At 32.4% G+C, this 18,928-nt stretch overlaps 1 protein-coding gene across 1 annotated transcript in view; it reads right to left on the bottom strand.

The window, feature by feature from the left end:
• The window catches only part of LOC114125591 (3-phosphoinositide-dependent protein kinase 1), a 161,825-nt gene that overhangs the window by 68,277 nt on the left and 74,620 nt on the right, over positions 1 to 18,928 (bottom strand). The window contains exon 3 of the mRNA XM_027989311.2: positions 12,673 to 12,710. The gene's annotated coding sequence lies outside the window, so the exon portion shown is untranslated. The remainder of the gene's footprint in view (positions 1 to 12,672; positions 12,711 to 18,928) is intronic.

Here is an 18,928-nt window from a genome sequence, read left to right as displayed (position 1 = left end):
CCAGTCGTTTAGATAATAATATTATTGTCCCGGGTCGCGTTCATACTGCACCAATCATATATACTTATCGGTACTTATTTTTTTTTTGTTTTGGACTCGATTCGTGAGCAACCGCTCGTCGTATAGTATAAGTAGAGTTGTATATGGTATGTGTATGAAATAATAATAATATATAATACATAATAACACACTGTTGCAATCATATATAACAATTAAAACGGTGATATTAACGTGGTAATTTACTAATATCGGTCGCTATACGCGTGCACCGGACAAATTGATTGTAGGTACGATTCGCGAGAATAATATATCTATAAATTATAATATACACACCGATATATCGTTGTTCATTACATACAATCATAAACTCGTTGCAAGATAATTAAAAAACATCTACATGTACTATACAGACATTGTGAACGATATTAAACAGCATAACAGTATTGATATTGCATTAATACGTACGTTGCAGTAGGTACTCATATATTATTATGCATGTCCGATACAGGCCACAAGCGTTTAGATTAAAATAGTCAGTCGTTTCATTCAACGGTCGTATATTATTACTATACATTATTACGATTATTCAGTACAGTTTTTGCCGCGGGTACACGATTTCGCTCCAATAATTATTATAATAATAATAATATATTTCTATAAATATGTTATTAAAACTTTTAGTCGGAGCTGGTTGGACTCGGTACCGCATACAGTATATCATATTATTAGGCATTTACCGCCTAGTTCAAATGTATGTTAAATGCACAGTTTATAATATACTTACAATATACAAGCATCACGTAAGAACCATAAAAATTGCGCGATATTATAAGTACTGCAGACACTCTCGCAATTATTGTGCATGCACATTATTCCATGCGCGCATAACACTATATTATATTATAATGAAATTGAAATATTATAGTTTGATTGAAAACGAGACGTGTTTCAAATGTATGAAGGCAAAAGTTTTACTCGGAATTACAGTTTACTTGGCTTTTATACTCTTTCACAGTATTGTATATAGGTACAACTGCAGACGAGAATGTATTTGCATGTATGCATTTCAATATTCATTTCAAAGGACTAGTGAAAACAATCAAAATATGTGACACCGAAACCTTTTCGAAGGGCGCACGCAAATTAACAGGCTTCAGCATCAAAAGGTCTTGCGTTTCGGGGAAAACATATTTTCAAATGGATTGTGTAACCGTGAATTTATAATATTAGAACGGCTATACAACAGATATCTATACGCAAGCTCTGCATAAACGGTAAACAAATATTGTATTGTGCATCAACGTGCATAATATAGGAGAAAACACGAGTACACGACACGTGCAACTCTAGTGAAAAACGTTCCAGGAATAATACGGAAAACTGTTATGGAAGTCAGAAATTCTGCATAATATCACGATAGACATAATAATAATATTTACTAAAACAAAAGGGATTCACATTTGTCCTTGGAATGTGGCCTTATTTATATTATGTAAGTACATAAGTTATGTATTTGAAACGAAGTTCAACCATTCCCCACCAAAAACAACCCCCCTCAATATATATAATAAAAAATTTAAAAAAAAAATGCTTCAACGATTGTCTGTCTAGTTGTTCTGCAGTTAACTGTTGGATACGTACCTATACAAATTATAGATAATAATATAATATGTGCAGCGTATAGAAAGTCGTTTTAGCGACGAAATCGTGTTAGCCCTCCAATACAACTTTTAGATCGATAGGTACACAACGACCATAATTCACACGCAATAAAAACAATAATAAAAAATAATAATGTGAACGTAGTGTGATAATAATATATGCATCACTTTTGAGACTTTGGACGTCGTCCGCGGCATAACTATATACTATACATTATACAGTCATTGTTTTGTGTTATTGTTATCCGTTGTGAATACATCCGATTTTATTTTTCGTCCACTGATGTTATAAATGTTTATTATATTTATATAGTACACATTGCTTTTATTTTTTTCACGCGTGCAGAGCCACAGATGCACAGTAGACAATAACAATGGTAAAAAACATTCACACGTATAATATATAAAAAACAATTACAAAATATTATCGAACAAAGACCATAAGCGTACTGCGTTTATATATATATATTTATTTATGTATTATATAAAATATCTATATTATTATCCATATTTATATATATATAATATATTATATAAAGCAGTGTTTGAGCGCCGAAAATTATGTTACTTTCGACGCTGTAATCCTGTAAAGCGCTGTAACTCTTTTGTGTTAAATGACTGTTGCACGAGTACACGGGGTGCTAAACTCAATCACAACAACTGTACTCTTAAAGTTTAAGACTTAGGTAACTATTCGAGTATACCGGGTGGAAATAAGTAGTATATTTGAACTTAATCAAATTTACATGAATTATAGTAGATATTATCACAGATTTTTTCAAGATTCAACGAAAAGATATGTTAAAATGTATTTTTCCGTTTCATTTTATCGTGTTTAACACACTCAAATGGTTTTTACGATTTTCAAGAATATTAATTTTTTTTTTACTTCAAGAAAAACACATGAAAGGTCATGACTCATGATTATTTTGGTTTTCTATACGCATTGTTACGTTTTTATAAAAATCGTATTCATTCGGAAAAATTGATTGGCACAATCAGTGCGACGAGACACCCTGTGTCCCTGTGTACACTAATACGTAAATCTGACTTTACTAGGGTGGCTCGTGAGTAAACACGCGTACCTATATATATATTACATGATATATATGTGTTGTATTCTTGTTTCCCGCGTGCGACGAGTGTGATGCAAAACGCTTCAAATCCGATCGTATACGGAAACCGTCTGCCCGCCGTTTTACAAGATGCAGCCGCCGCCTGTTGCCTTCACCGCCGCACCTCCACTGCCGTTACCGTTTACTTGGGGTTAGTCGAGGGTAATAGGGTATTACGGTATAATAATTGTGATGTTCTCCGCCCCGGGGTCGTTTTTGCAGAATGCAGACGTCTCGTTTTCGAAACCGCGCATTTCTACGCATTATTGTCGGTCTCGGTACGCAACTATCAACGATGCGTGATCGAATGAGTACGATTTTCGAGTGAACGACTAGTCGACGAGTTTTTTCGTCATACCTACGCCAAACGGTCTATAGTCTGACATCGAGTGTCTTAAACGAATCTATTATATATTTATACCGTCTAAAAGGTTCGTCTTTAAGCCGTACGCCTTTACGCATTTTTAATGCGCTTGAATTTTTGAATTTTCACTCTGCAGGCTTACCGATCGCTTCGGAATATATGAATTGTGTGTTACCTATATATTATGCGTCTTGTATGCACGATATACGTATTGTTGTTTGCGTCGAACAAAAGTGGGACATGAAAACAGCGAAAAACAATGTACAATAATATAAGTCTCGATTATACAGTGTTTTGAAATCACAACACGAAAACATATTGTTAAGCCATGTTTGCTCGCATATTTGGCTTACAAAATATATTTCAAACAGTCGAATCCCAATAAAAACATTTGTTAAAAAAAAAAAAAAATAGTTTCTCGAATTTTAACAAACGGATTACCCCATCGTCACCGCTGTTTATAGAATTAATTCTTCAGGCCACTAAAATAATCGCATTAAATTATACTTTTCCATTAAAACGGTGCTACCTACCTCTACAGAAATTATATCCGATGGGTATTATATATTTGTACTGCGAAAAGTTTTAACATTATTGTTGCAATGGCGCATAAAGGCGTTCAAATATTTAAAAATATTATTTACAATAACAAATCGGAAAACTGGAGGCCTTCCGTATATACACGGGTAAACTTTGGTTTTTTATGTTTAAAAAATACCAATTATACAAACCATCATGTTGCCAAAATAACAGTTAAAATAACCTTGTGCCAAATACAATAACTTTTTTTTTTGGAACAAATGTACCTTATTTTGGAATTGTTTTCTCGTCTACAAGTTTAAGTTAAATTACTAAACTTTTTTAGATTATTAGATTACCTATAGATGTATTAAATTTAAATGAAATAAATGCCATTCGAATGTACATCGAGCATAATATATATATAAAAAAAAAAAAAAATGTATTAACCGTAAACCGTATATAATATGAATAAATATCTTCAGAGTTTTTATCGACCAAATAATAACAAAGACGATATTTATAGAAATCTAAATTCTTTAAAATCAGACTCAATCAATCAACATTGAATAATGTACTGTTAATAATTTGAATTGAAATATTTGACATAGGTAATACAGCTGCATATCTGCTGTTGAAAGTACACGTCATGAACATCGTTACGCACATCTTATTTCAAAAGTATCGACAGCTCAGTTACTTTTACTCGAAATATTCAATAAATATATAATATCGAATATGACTCATAATATAATATTTTTACAACTAAAAACTCGTATTCTTAATAATTGCATCAGGTAATATAAGTATATGCCTGCAATGCATTACAACTATATAGAGCTGATTTATTTAAAAGACAAAACAACACTAAGTATCGAAATTTGGTATTAACTATGAGCTTTTGAGTGTACACATGTTATTCATATATTGATCGCATAATAATGTGATGATGATGTTATGTCGATATTGCTAGAGTACGATTATGATGTTGTTCTAGTATATAATATAATATGTCCACTACAATATAAATAATATTATGCATTATAGTTAAAAAAAAAAAATAAATAAATAAAATCAATACGTTTTACTAATCATCAATAATCGGAATCAGAACATATTATATATATTATTATCTAAATTATCTTACACAAAGTTCGTACATGTATGACGTGTTTTGTCGTGTAACAAGACCATAGTATTGTGTCTATAGTACAAGTGGTAATAGTATTGTATACGAATTTACAGCAACGGATGTTATCTACACGCTATGACTGAACCGTAAACCTGCGCGCAATAACTGTAGACCGAACACAACGATAGCTAAATGCTAATAGTATATAATAGGTAATAACTATAAATTGTACATACAGGGTGATTTAACCTAACCATCATGCCCATCCTGCAGGTTAGATTCTTAATCATATAAATTTTTTACAAATTTTATCTATTCAACTACATTTTTGAAGGACAATAATCCTTATGGGTAATTGAAAAATTATAACATAATAAGATTAAATGAAAAAATAAAGACAAAACGTAATATTCAAAAAAAATTTACAAGTAAAAAATGCCGATAGGTGCAAATTATAATTATAATATTATTGCGACTTTTTCACCCCAAAAAATAATAGAAATTTTACTCTTTGTCAATAAAACAGTGCAGTGTTGTGGGCCCCCAATCACTCCTTGAGACAACTGCTCTGTTACTCCTGCACCACTGAATAATGATTTTTTAGTATAAATTTGATAATTTCAAAAATTAGAATTTGAATCTATTCATTAATTATTATTAAAGGACTTGTCATACATGTTATTACATATTTACCCATTGCCCGTTTAACGTATAGCTGGTTAGGTAATGGTGGTGGTATCGATTTGTTTCGTTTCGCGTAACATAAAATACAGAAATATTGAAAATGGATTAACGATCGCCGAAACGTCAGAGTCGTGCCTAAATTTAGAGTTATCATCAAGGTATAAACACACATTATACAATATATAATAACGGTATCGGACTCGCGTAAAATATGCGCGAAATACCGCTCGTAAAACCGTATAATGTTCGTATTAAATTATTGTTAAATTATTACTGCTATATATTATACGCTCGGCACAAGCAGAGTAATAGCCCCCGGGCGTGGAGATATACTGCAGAGGGGTATATGTAATGGGTATTATAATGTCGGTTTAAATTCGATCGCGCCCGAACGGAGATATATACAGTGTGTTTGAGCTACGAATAATATCATATATACGACCTGCACTTTGACGAATTAAGCGGCCGAGAAAAAACGTCGGAAAACGTCGGCGAGACCGATAATAATATATTATATATTATAGTTTGAGCGATCGGAATACATGGCTTTATTATTGTAATATAGGTACTTGCGAATTCATTATACCTAGTGTAGGTTTGATTAAAAGCCTCGAAAACCGTCGGCGATTAAATTTGCTTAAAATTTGCCTAATGGTATATAATAATGACACGAATGTTACATAATACATCATATAAGCGCGTACTCGGCCGACGAACCTAACGTATACAGCACCTGCGCAATCGAATCTCTATACCGTGTAATATTGGACACTTTTCCGTCGGATTCGCAAAAATCGTACGATTATTATACATTTATACGTAACACGACATGACCTCGGCGAGGTGATAAATCCACGTGACCGCGGTTCAATAATGGTCGGAGGAGTGCTGTAATGGTCACTATATACAATTTAGTATATAACGCACCGCGTGATATGCATCGTTTTGCATTCGCAGGACAGTATAATGTGCGGGGTCGAACACGCAGCGAGTCGGAGACCGACCTAAGCTATATTCACAGTTCGTTTCAGGGGGCGAGGGAGGCGTAATTTTAGTCATATAATAATGGTTTTTAATAATATAATATTCAAAAACCGACCGATTAGACGTCACTATACGCAGACATTTTTAAGCGCGAATTTCCTTTTTTTCATCGCGTGTGTTCACTGTTCTCTTAAACATTCGTTTGAACAACTATATACGCCACATTATAATATATAGTATAAAATGTGTGTTGGTAAAACGGCGACGGAGGATGTCCGGCCAACTGCCGTCGCGGAAAAAATTTCACCGCCGGCGAGTCGCGATCGAATTACCCGGAAAACACGCCCCCCCTCAACTTAGTGGTGCAGTTTTATTTATTTATTTTTTTCATGTTATACTTTTTGCCGCGAATTCCTATGTACGGCACTACGTGTATAGTATAGCTACTTTCGTCACCAAACGATATTTCTAGCTATAAGAATAAAAACCCATGTCCCACGCGTGTAGCGATATTTTTACATCGTATAGTCATGCCGTGGCGTTTTTGGATATTTTTATACATTTTTTTGCGTGCCCATGACAACGGCAAAATTATTTTTATTGTTTTCCGTGACGTCGTTCGAGCACGATATTAAGGTTTTCAAAGTTAAATCTAAAGCTGCAGGTCGAAGCGAAGATTTTTAAAAACGCTGCGAAACGTCAATTTAGTTTATCACGTGATTGATTCTTTTGAATATAACAATACAACGCGCCTAATTATATCATAAATGTGAATTGTATAGTAATTACCCATCGTTCTGTAGACGAAAATCGTCATTATTTCCAATAAAATAGAGGTAATTTTTTTGTTTTTTTATGCGCAAACACACGACTGTTTACAACTGTTCGTTTGCGTCAACAACATGTTATTATATTTCATTGCTTGTATTTTGATATGATTATTTTTCAGTAAAAATGATTATCGTATTATGTTACAATAGTAGCGATGTTTATGGAATTATACATTTACACTCATCTTATCTTATGGGTATCACTTATCAGTTTATCACCCTATTTTTTTTTGTGATAGGATCATTTATAAATTATAGCACATTAGTACCAATTACCAAACCACTTAATGTGATCGGATACCACCATTTAAATACCTATTTAAGTCAGCATATGTCTGGCTAGAATAGTGCATTTAGTGCCAATTGAATGTGTTTGAATTTTTTAAAAGCTATTGACGGAATTTTTTCCTAAATTAACAATATTTCAGACGTTAAATTCAAATCAAACATTGCCCTCATAGACTCATATTAAATAAACAATCAAGGGGAGCTAAATAGTTAAAATGTAATTTTCCATATTCGTAGAAAGGGTGTACAATATAAATTATAAAATCAAGTTAAATATCTTCATCCATCTTCTAACTTACATTTAAATTGGCGACCAATGAAGTAATTTACTCGGAAAAGAAGAGTTTAGCTAATTGAAAATAATGAATACTAAACAACCTACACCGAATAAAATATTGGTAACATAAAATATATAGCTACGTGTATTCTTATGATGAGTTATGATTGTCCAAAACATTTTTAGAGTATAGATTAATAAATGTATTTATTTTAATTAAAAACAATGTATTTCAAGGTTTTAATTTCTTAAATTATTTACTAATTAAAAGTTCAAAAAAGATTTTACAGTGTTTTCAATCATTTAATTGCACAATATATTTTATCATAATACTTGAATTAAAAATTAAATCGCTAAATCGACATAATTGATCGGGTGTCCACGACATTCGCGCTACACCCTCAGTGTAGGGTCTGTACAATAAATATTCTTATTTATAATAGTAAACCTTTATTTTTAAATGTAAAAGAACATTATGCGAACTCGTCATTCATTGAATATATTTAATATTATGCAATCAATAACAAATTGTTTTTGTTACTAATAAAAGAAAAATATTTTTTATACACTAGTTCAAAGGTAATATTCAATCAAAATGATTGATCATATATTATACCTTTATATGATAGTTAAATATTCTATTTAGAGCTAACGATTTAAATTAAATTCAGAATGTTTCAACCAAGATGTAATCAGCATATATGTAATCAATTTCTTCAAATCGATAATATACATACCAAAATAGGAATTTATCGCAAAATTAATATTTAACCTTTCAACAGACCAGAACAAGGCACACGTGTGGTTATTAAAGTAATTAATTTTTAATTTTCACACGTATTTTTTAAACGGAAACTATTAACTAATAATATGTAATTTTACAGTCGCGCAAGTAACTAACCGAACTTTCCAAATTGTGTAAGTTATAAACTACATAGAAAAATGCAGAAATTATTCGCTTGCATACAAGCACCTAATAAAATATGTTTGTAATGAAATCGCTCTTGAATTTAAAAAATTTAAATTATTTCGTATAAATTCGCTAAAGCTATTTTGCTCCTGCAGCAGCAGCTATCGAGAGGTCAAATAACATATAATTATCTAGCTATAAAAATAACAACTGGTATTAATAATTAGAATTGCATTGGTATAATATAGTGAAATAAACGGTGCAGTGAATATTAAATTAATTTGTTTAAATACTTCGAATAATGCGAATGCAGATGCTCGTGCAGATGTGACACTGAATTTTTTCATCATATAGGACGACGGACGAGACATAAATATTTCGCGTAATATTCTCTCGACGTTTCCTGTTTGAGAATCTCTAATCTATACGATCTTTGGTTACTCGACGCATACTCGAGACGTTGTACATATATATATATATATTATATATATACGCGATTCCTGTTGATGGGTAAATTCGCTCGACGACGAAACGCATACGCAGAAATGTGTGCACATTTCAACATTTATTATATTACAATTTGAGGTCAGTAAATATTGTTGTCTGTCGGTGCTAAAAGTGAAAGTATACAAAATTTTCGCCCCACTATATGTCTCGGGCTGTGATTAGTCGACAACGAGTAAAAAAAAATTTTAAAATCTAGAAAGTATAAAAATGATTATTGTAAAATATTATGTCCCACGCCGTTTCCAGTGAGTCATAATATTATCGTGTATATACGAGTATATATAATATCCTTGCAAGAGCGTGTTATTATATATATATATATGTACACATCATAATAACATAATATTTTATTGAACATTGTCTCTAAATTTAAAGAAAGAGAAATTAAGGCGATGATAATTATAAACTATAATTATTGTAGTATAATATATTATTATAATTAACGAGCACTCGCGGGCCGCGGCGGTTCTTATCGACGAACAATTAATCGTGCAGCGCGTGTCACAGTTGCATTCATCGTTACTCATCAATAATGTACATAATACAACATCATATTATGCTGCTGAATGCAACTATAATGTATTAATATTATATGCACATAATAATAATTGTCATAATTTTTGTCTCTTTGATTTTCCACGGACGACAGGGATATTGCCTCCTTATTGGCCCATCACTATAATATAGGATTTCGTGATGAACCAGTAATCACACATTTACACCCCGTGAATACCCCAGGTCAGTAGCTAGACCAATTTTTCAGGTGGGCAAAGCAACCTTTTTTTTGGGAGGGGGGGGCATTATATATAAAAACAATGTGTTTCTAATATTTTTAATATTTTTAGGGGGCAACACCCCCTCCCGTGGCTACGGGCCTGGAATACCCATACGTAGGTACATAGAATATTGGTATCATTCCCTCAAAATCAAAAAGTCTCCGGACGCAGAAAATGTATTTAATTATTCCAATTTAAATCACTTAACAGATAATATAAGATTTGTAAATTATTCATACCATTCGTATACGAATTCCACCTGAATAACCTCTATATAGTTGGAAATACTTGGAATTTGTGTTTAGAAACTATAGGAACTAACTAGACGTCTAGACGAACAATAATTAATGTTTGTGAAAGGGGATTTTAGAATATATGCTATAATCATATTATTTATATTTATCAAGTTAATGTAAATAGGTATATATATAATATTGAACAATTTCAAACACTTGGATGATCATGTGGAAGGTTTTAAAAAAAGTAACGTTTTTGCGACTATTACATAAATTCAATTATACACATAATTCTTTTTGCGATGATTTGAAAGCAGACACATATAATTTTTTGTATAAAAAAATTACTGAAAATAGTGTAGTTATATGAATAGGTTGCGAACATATAATATTTTTAATTTTTATAATTATAGTTATATGTAGTAAAATTTTTAAATTTTGATAATAATATGTATATTATAAATTATATTTTATTACGCCCAACGCAGAATATCCAAATGTTCAGACACGTACAAATATTAGATACTCTGTCCAGTAAATATGTAATTTTAATCGCTATTAAATGTGGATTTTGAGTAAACATCTGTTGATCACCCGACGTTGACCTCGATAAATAAATATCGTAACGAAAATCAGTCCTCACAGAAGACTTATCTGAGAAAACTACACGAATATTTCTAAATACTCCCCTTTACCCCGCACCTGATCCTACAGCAGATAGGATCACGCTACTAAGGCTTAAACAGACTCGGGTTTTATTCATTTATGCGCAATGGTATATACCTAATAGTAATAATAATAACCATAAGACTCCGCTCCGAGTCTATATTGTCTTAAGAGTGCATATATACATATGCGCGAGACGATCGCGTTCTCAGGGCTTTTCTAGAGGAATTAAAAGTCCGCGGTTTTCTCGGAACGGGCTCTTATACGACGGCGACCGACTTAGGTGGAAAAGTTTCGTCTTTTGTTATCAACCCCCTCAATGCACCTCACCATTAGCCGCCCCTTCCGCTCGACCACAGGCCCGACAAACACGTGTACCTCTCTAATGTTATCTTGTTCTCGTCAGCCCTATTAAAAAGTCCCTCAAATATTTCCTTTCTCTCTGTTACTCTTCTTGTACATAATACACACTAAGACTAAGTAAATGTAAGTACCTTTACCGCTTATTAAACTGCATAACCCTCTATACAAACATAATGAATATAATATTAAATACACTGCTACAGCAAAAATGTACACACTGCCATAATATCACGTCTACCGAGACGAGATCGTATTTCCTATGTATAGGAAAATGTTTTTCGCGCACAAACGATCGTGCGCATTATACCCATCAACTCACGTATTAGTATCATACGCATCGAGGACTTGTAATATTGTGATTATCGATTTACACCAGTGGTTCTTAACCTTTTGTAGATCACGGACCCCCGATGAAAAATGTTTAGATACCGTGGACCCCTTGCCAATTTTTTTTTTTGATTACCAATTAAAACGTATTAAGGCTGCCGCGGACCCCGAACATGAGTATTACGGACCCCCTGGGGGCCGCGGACTACAGGTTAAGAACCGCTGATCTACACTAAATAGTATACAGACCATTACGAGGTGCCTCGCCTTGCTTCTCATCATAAATATAAATAAGTTCACTGACAGCTATAATAATATTTTATATTTATATGTACATAATACATAAATTGTACGGTAACAAATATGTTAATATTTTTAATTCTGAGCAAAATGAATTAAAACATTAATATTATTAACTTAAATAGAGACATTGAAGTTCTCGTGTTACAAAATAATTTTCTAGTTAGGTATATTTTATGAAAAAAAAATATACTAGATAATAATAAAAAAAATATTTGTAGGATAGACTCAAACACTCTCGTTTGTATATACCTGAGACTACGTTATGTCACTATAAACGGCAAACAATAATTTGTACAGTGGAAAACTGTTTAAAATTTTTAAAATAAAACTAATTTCGTAACAATATTGCGTCCCATGACAATAATAGTACATTTATTATACATGAATACACATTCTATATAATATTATAATTTATAGTTTTAAACAAACCGAAACCACATTTTTATGCATAAATGTGATTAACTCGAATTGTCTCTTCGAACAGTGCGCGTTCAAAGTGGCATTTGTTTTGCATTACTTTTTGTTATGGCTTTTCAAGTTACCATATACATGCGACCACAATGTTTACAAAATACGATTTCCGCCCGTTCGTGACATTATATTATAATACATACACAGCCACTTTAAACAACTATCGTATGGTTTAATATGTACATTGTTACGTTCGAGTGTCAAGCAGCATGCCGTTTAAAACAAATGTCTTATAGTATTAATTGTTGTAAGTACTCACTTCTCAGGTGGCCGCAGTCGTGCTGTTTTGGTTCCCAGCTGTAACAATAAAGAAGCATACGGATAAAAATCGACGTGGAAATAATTCTCATTATAATTTAGGCATATATTATTTTGTAAGACGTCACATCATTATAATTTTATTTTATAAATATAGGTATATATTAGTCATTAGTTATTACTTATTAATTAAACCAATATATAGCGTGCATAGAACACGCCGCGCGTGTTTTCTTTTCGCTCGAGCCTTGCGATCGACGTGTATAGATATAATATATTAGTACTACGGGTAAAAGTACATAATAATATAATATAATATGCATTTCCTCCGCAAAACAACAACAATATTGTTTTTCGCGTGTACGAAAACACAATTAGAGAAAATCGACAATCGGCTATTACGAGTATTATAATTTATAATAATATAATAATATCATGTAGTTAACATGTTACGTATGCGTGGAGACCGACGTGCAAACCGGGACTGGGCCGGAGACGAGAGACGTGCGGATCATGTGTGATTAAAATACATATACAAAGAACAATGCTATATTATGATACATATCTATTAATTTTCTAGACAACGCGTTGTTAACAATGATCGGCACACGTACAATCTCGTGAAAATAGTCTAGTGAGCACAATATATATTATGTTATGGACAACGTTGTCTGGATGGGAGCTATGGATATTGGCGAGAGACGAGATGGAGCGAGAGAAAGAGAACGATATAGAGGACGGACAGAGCGAGAGAGAGAGAGAAAGGGAGACACACTCACACACATACAAAATATGGTCGTCGTCGTTATCTAGCCACAATATACTTTATAATGTGCAGTCGAGGGAAATAGTAGGTATTTATAATTTATATATCTCGTGCAGTATAGGACGCAAAATTGCGACGCATTGCGATTTCGCGTAAGGACGTCGGACGAGTGCCGCGATGACGATAAAAGTATATTTAAGTGGCCAACCCGGAAAATAATAACAAAAAAAAAAAAACCAGAAGGAAATTTTTTTTAAACATATTCAATTTTTATTATATGTACGGTCAGACTGAGTCACATTGGTGGTTACCGAATAATATTCGCATTTGAAATAATATATGTTCTAAACACCTGCAGTAAAGGATACGCCGCGTTGTTCCGTTATTGATTAAATGCGGGTACACATAAGTATAGTATAAAAATCATAATAATAAAAAACCGATGCAATTATGGTATACGCCTATACCAGAATATCTATCATACATTATAGTAAACTACTAATTAACATTCAGAATAAAATCCGGCTGATAATCGCTTATAATAGCTCAATCAATAGACAATAGGTATCAGCCTCTTAAAAATCCAAATCCTTCAAAACTAATTTCTACGGATAATAGTTTTAATGGTTCACGAAGAATATGATTGAAAATAAGATAAAAAAAAAAAAAAAAAAACAATGACCACGGCCCAAGATGTCTCAGAATGTACCCACTCCTATCGGAACATCCTACAAATAATTACTTCCTCAAAACCAAATACATTTCATTTATTTTATATTTATATAAATATAAACTCTTGTTATCTAATGTCATTGGTCACTAAATACTTAAATCATCATACTCTGCTAACGTATCACGTAACAAATAGTTTCAATATACAGGGTGGTTCATCAAGCATGTTCACCTCCATTTTTCATTTTAATAATGAATTAATTAGAGTTCTTATCTTTGGAATTTTTAAATATTAGTAGGTACTTAAGTCTATATTTTAAAATTCTTGAGATTTTTTTATACTACTTAAAACTGTTCTGTGGCGACACAAATTTCTGTTTTTAAAATGAAAATTTCCCTTTTTTACTGTAAATTATTTAATCGATAATTAAAAAAATATATATATTGACGTATATCTATTTTAGAATTATAATGAATAGTTTTTTAATTATTAAAATGTTTATATTGCTAATAATAGTTTTATAAAAATATAAAATAAGCGTCGTTATAATGGATCTAGTATTTATTATAATTGTTATAATTGGATCATTTTTATAATTATTAATATTGGTAAATTAATAGTAATCATTAACATTTTAAAATCGTCAATCTTCCAAACCTATTATGAATTTATGATGCGAACATATTATGTTTAGTACACACAGTTCTATAACTCAAAAACTATTGGTTCAAATTTTGATTTTTTCGCGTTAAAATTTTCAGTAAAATTTAATAAGTCATTATATCAAGAGAGGGGAGGATATTTTTATTTAGTCAAACAGAAAAAAATCTCAATAATATGAAAACGATGATCTTTAATATTATATTTAAACACTCCAAATATCAGATTTTTCAGAACCGCGTTATTGGATGAGAATAAAAAAGGGATGGTCATGCTTGGTGAATCGTCTTGTCTATAACGTAATGTAAACCATTTGCCAAACTCGTACCAATATGCTATATTATGTTGAAACAATAAATTTAAATACAATAAATAAACAAAAAAAAGAAGATATATCATATATATAATAATATAACACGCGTATCTGGGACAGACGCTGAATCGAACGTTTGACGGATATAAAGTCTTACCCACATATATATACGTAACATTAAACATACATAATATTAGTCGTTATATAACATTTATGGCAGGTTTTTAAAAAAAAAATTTACAACCGAAAAGAGATGCGGCAGCGTGTTTATCGCGTTATCGCCGCAGCAGTTTTTATATTATTATTTAGCATTGGCAGACACTGTCATATGTTCGATGTCGGCGGTATACACAAAAGTTCACTAAAAAAAAAAAAAATCGGTGGCCACGTCTCCTATCAGTTCCCCCTAAATAATTACGAACGGACTTTTTATATAATATTATATATATTATATTGAACACGTAACGATAATATGCATATGAAAATACAAAAAAAAAACAACTCAGAAACATTGTAAGTACATATAATATAATATACTGATTAATATTTAATAATATTGTGACGTTGGTAAATGTATATATTTGTTTTGTATAAGTTGTTTCCCGAGAGACCTGCACGAGTACTGGAATTAAAAAAAAATAAAAAAAAACACATTTCGCTCGGAATATGACGCGCGCGTGTACGCTGTTATATATATTACGTTATACGTGTCATACGCATGTGATAAGCTCGTATAGAAATGGTAATATAATTAATGTGTTAACGGCCACCGCCGCAGTAAAACGTAGTAATTAATTTAATATCACTATATAATATCAGCTGTACAATCGCTATAATACCGCCGCCGCCGCCGCCGTTTGCGAATAGTTATTAAAGTCGTCGTTCAACACGTACATAAATATTTAATTGCCGACGAAATCGATTCACCAATACCGGGCGCGGGGTCTCGGCGAAGAACACTCGACGACGTCGCGTATACGCATTAAATAAGCACCGCATTAATAATTCCTAAACGGCTAAACGTACCCCCCTATTTGGATTTTAGGGGCGGTGTTTGTAAACGAAAATCCTCTGGAAAGTTTAAAGCCAAACAAAGTCGAAATACGGCGGCGGCGGCGTTGTTATTAATATGAAATATTTAAAACCGGACGGACGACCTATACATTATTGCTGCTGCAGCTGCAATAGCGGCCACGCGCCAATTCCGTACGAACGTTAACGACAACAAACAATAAAATGTTATACAAACATATTTCGTTTAATATGTATAGATATATATTTGTATATAACGCATGACCAAGTATAATATATGCCACACGGCGAGTTAATAAAACGATTCCGTTTAGTGGGTCGACCTCGATTTTTTTCCCCTGTATTTTGACGGAAGTCCAAAAATACGATCGTGGGGCATCGACTGCTGGCGGTTGCGATCCAAGCCAAACTACGAGTCTTCCCCCCTCATCAGAAGCAAATTAGGAAAAAACTGTAACGATTTTAACTATACACACAGGCACGTATAGGTACCTGCACCGTATAGTCGAAATAAAAGGTTTTAATAATAAATTATGAAATAAATAATTCTTAATAGTCAATAAATTAATAATTGCACATTTTCCTGATATTTTATATACTTTTACGATATTATGTGAAAACTACAAATGGTATTGCCGCGTAGGGAGTACTTTTGATGATTTATATTGATATACGTATAATGATATTAGAGTATAAGTTAATTGATCATAAGTTTACTGCAGATTATACAAAATTGGATTAAACGACGTCGGAGAAAACAAAACTTGAACAATTAATGATAAGGCGATCGGAGAAAGGTTATTAGGTTGATAACTTTATACCATACGTGTAAGTGGCAAAATAAATATTCCCGATTTTTTGAACTCAATAACTCACAATATGATGAAAGATGAAACGGTGAAATAATTAACTGTACTCATTAGGTGAATATTATTTAATAAATTCAGTTTTAATTTTTGGCTTGTTTAACGTATGGAATAAATAACTGTTAAAGTAGGTATACCTACTAATGTAATTTTTTTAATGTTCTGTATAATGTATTTGATAAAACTTTTAAAAATGCTTTGTAATAATTATATTTATCGCAGTTTATAAAAAAAAAACCAAAACTCGATTTCATTTTTTTCAATACAAAACAAAATATTATTAATGATAATAAAATATAAAAGTTAATTTAGTTTATTTTAAACATTAATTAATATAACTTGGTTTTTAATTTAATGATTCAAATACGTCTTGATTTTTAATTTTTAATAATTGTCGAACTCATACTATTACATTAATCAAATCATAGATTATATTTATAATCAAATATGTTGTAAGCAATGTAAACGCTTTAAAAGTATTTTAAAATAAAATAAAATTAAATTAAAATAACGCTAAAGTATATAACCTATTTAATCTATTTCACGTAAAAAATGGTTTGTTTCGGTAATACATTCTGAGCTCTTTTTTTTTCGCGGAGATTCGTATTCACAATTTATAATATTGCCACTCGCACTGATATAAAAATTAACTCGTCGAGCGATATCAGTAGCGTCTCCACGATAAATGTCCGGGTATAACTTGCAATGCCGTAGCTTGGGATATCTACTGTTCGAGTAATATTATTGTTGTACCTTCTACATTTTACAAGTAACATTTCTTCAAAACGGTTTTTTTCGTACTCCCAGCATCGTATACTGTTAGAGAAACTAGAAAACAGTCTAATCTATATTATCTCGACCCAATTGTTGTCATTTCACACATTTAGATATAGAGATACACAATATATGTTTTTTTTTTTTTTTGTAGATGTTTAACAACCCGTGTTTGCACGCGTGCCCAGACTCGCTAGTAAAACCAAAGCAAGACCAAACTACAACCCACACACACACACACACACACAGACAACAGACGGGGTCATCGCCGGGTGCAACGACGACGACGGCAGGTGCAGACGTAGTGCAGGCCTCGAAGAGGTCCACAACAATACCAGAGCGACGTTAATAGTTCCGCTATATATACTTATTTAAACATAATATATAATATGTATTTATATATATATGACGAAATACACGTGTTTTTCTATAAGTATATACGGTAATAATAATACGTCACGATATACCTGTGTGTGTTGTGTTGTATACGGTTCGTGCTCGACGCGTTTGTCTCGGGGTAGATTAATCCCTAGCGCAGTCGCGCGTCACCTGGGACCCTCTGCCGCCGACGTTGTTTCGGCTAATGGGTTGACACGCACCGAGCGAGAGCGCACACGCGTAAATTACCAGCTCATATGATGTATTATAATACTATGTACGCGGATAGTTTTGAATTTTTTCTTCCGGAGCACACGTGATAACGTATACATACGTATGTGACAAGATGTCGTCGTGTATATGGTGGTTTTCGTGCGAGTGGTATACGTAGTCGGGTCAGCAGGATATTCTCAAAAAGATAATAACGATTGATATGAGAAAAAATGAATATATACACATAATATTATATGGGTTGGGGACACGCCACTCCGCGCCAACAAGGTAACGCGATCCTGCGATAGATATTATAGGTATTATTTGTAATATTGCAGGTTGCGTAAATGTTATTGTGTTTTTTCTCTCGCGAATTCCGTAGTAGGCACATAATATTTTTTGTAAGTTTATAATAATAATTTCCCAGCGTGTTTTCTTGCACTTTGCGCCTCGCGGACGTAAAGGTTACGCGAAGAGGTTTGCTTCACGCACACAAATACAACGCGTCATAACAAACCTGCAAGGCGATGACGTTTTTACGCGGGTTCACCTTCACGAGTATATATACCCACTGTGCATTTT

Source organism: Aphis gossypii, chromosome 2 (assembly GCF_020184175.1).
Source record: "Aphis gossypii isolate Hap1 chromosome 2, ASM2018417v2, whole genome shotgun sequence".
Taxonomy (NCBI): Eukaryota; Metazoa; Arthropoda; class Insecta; order Hemiptera; family Aphididae; genus Aphis; species Aphis gossypii.
This window is presented reverse-complemented; position numbering and strand designations above follow the sequence as displayed.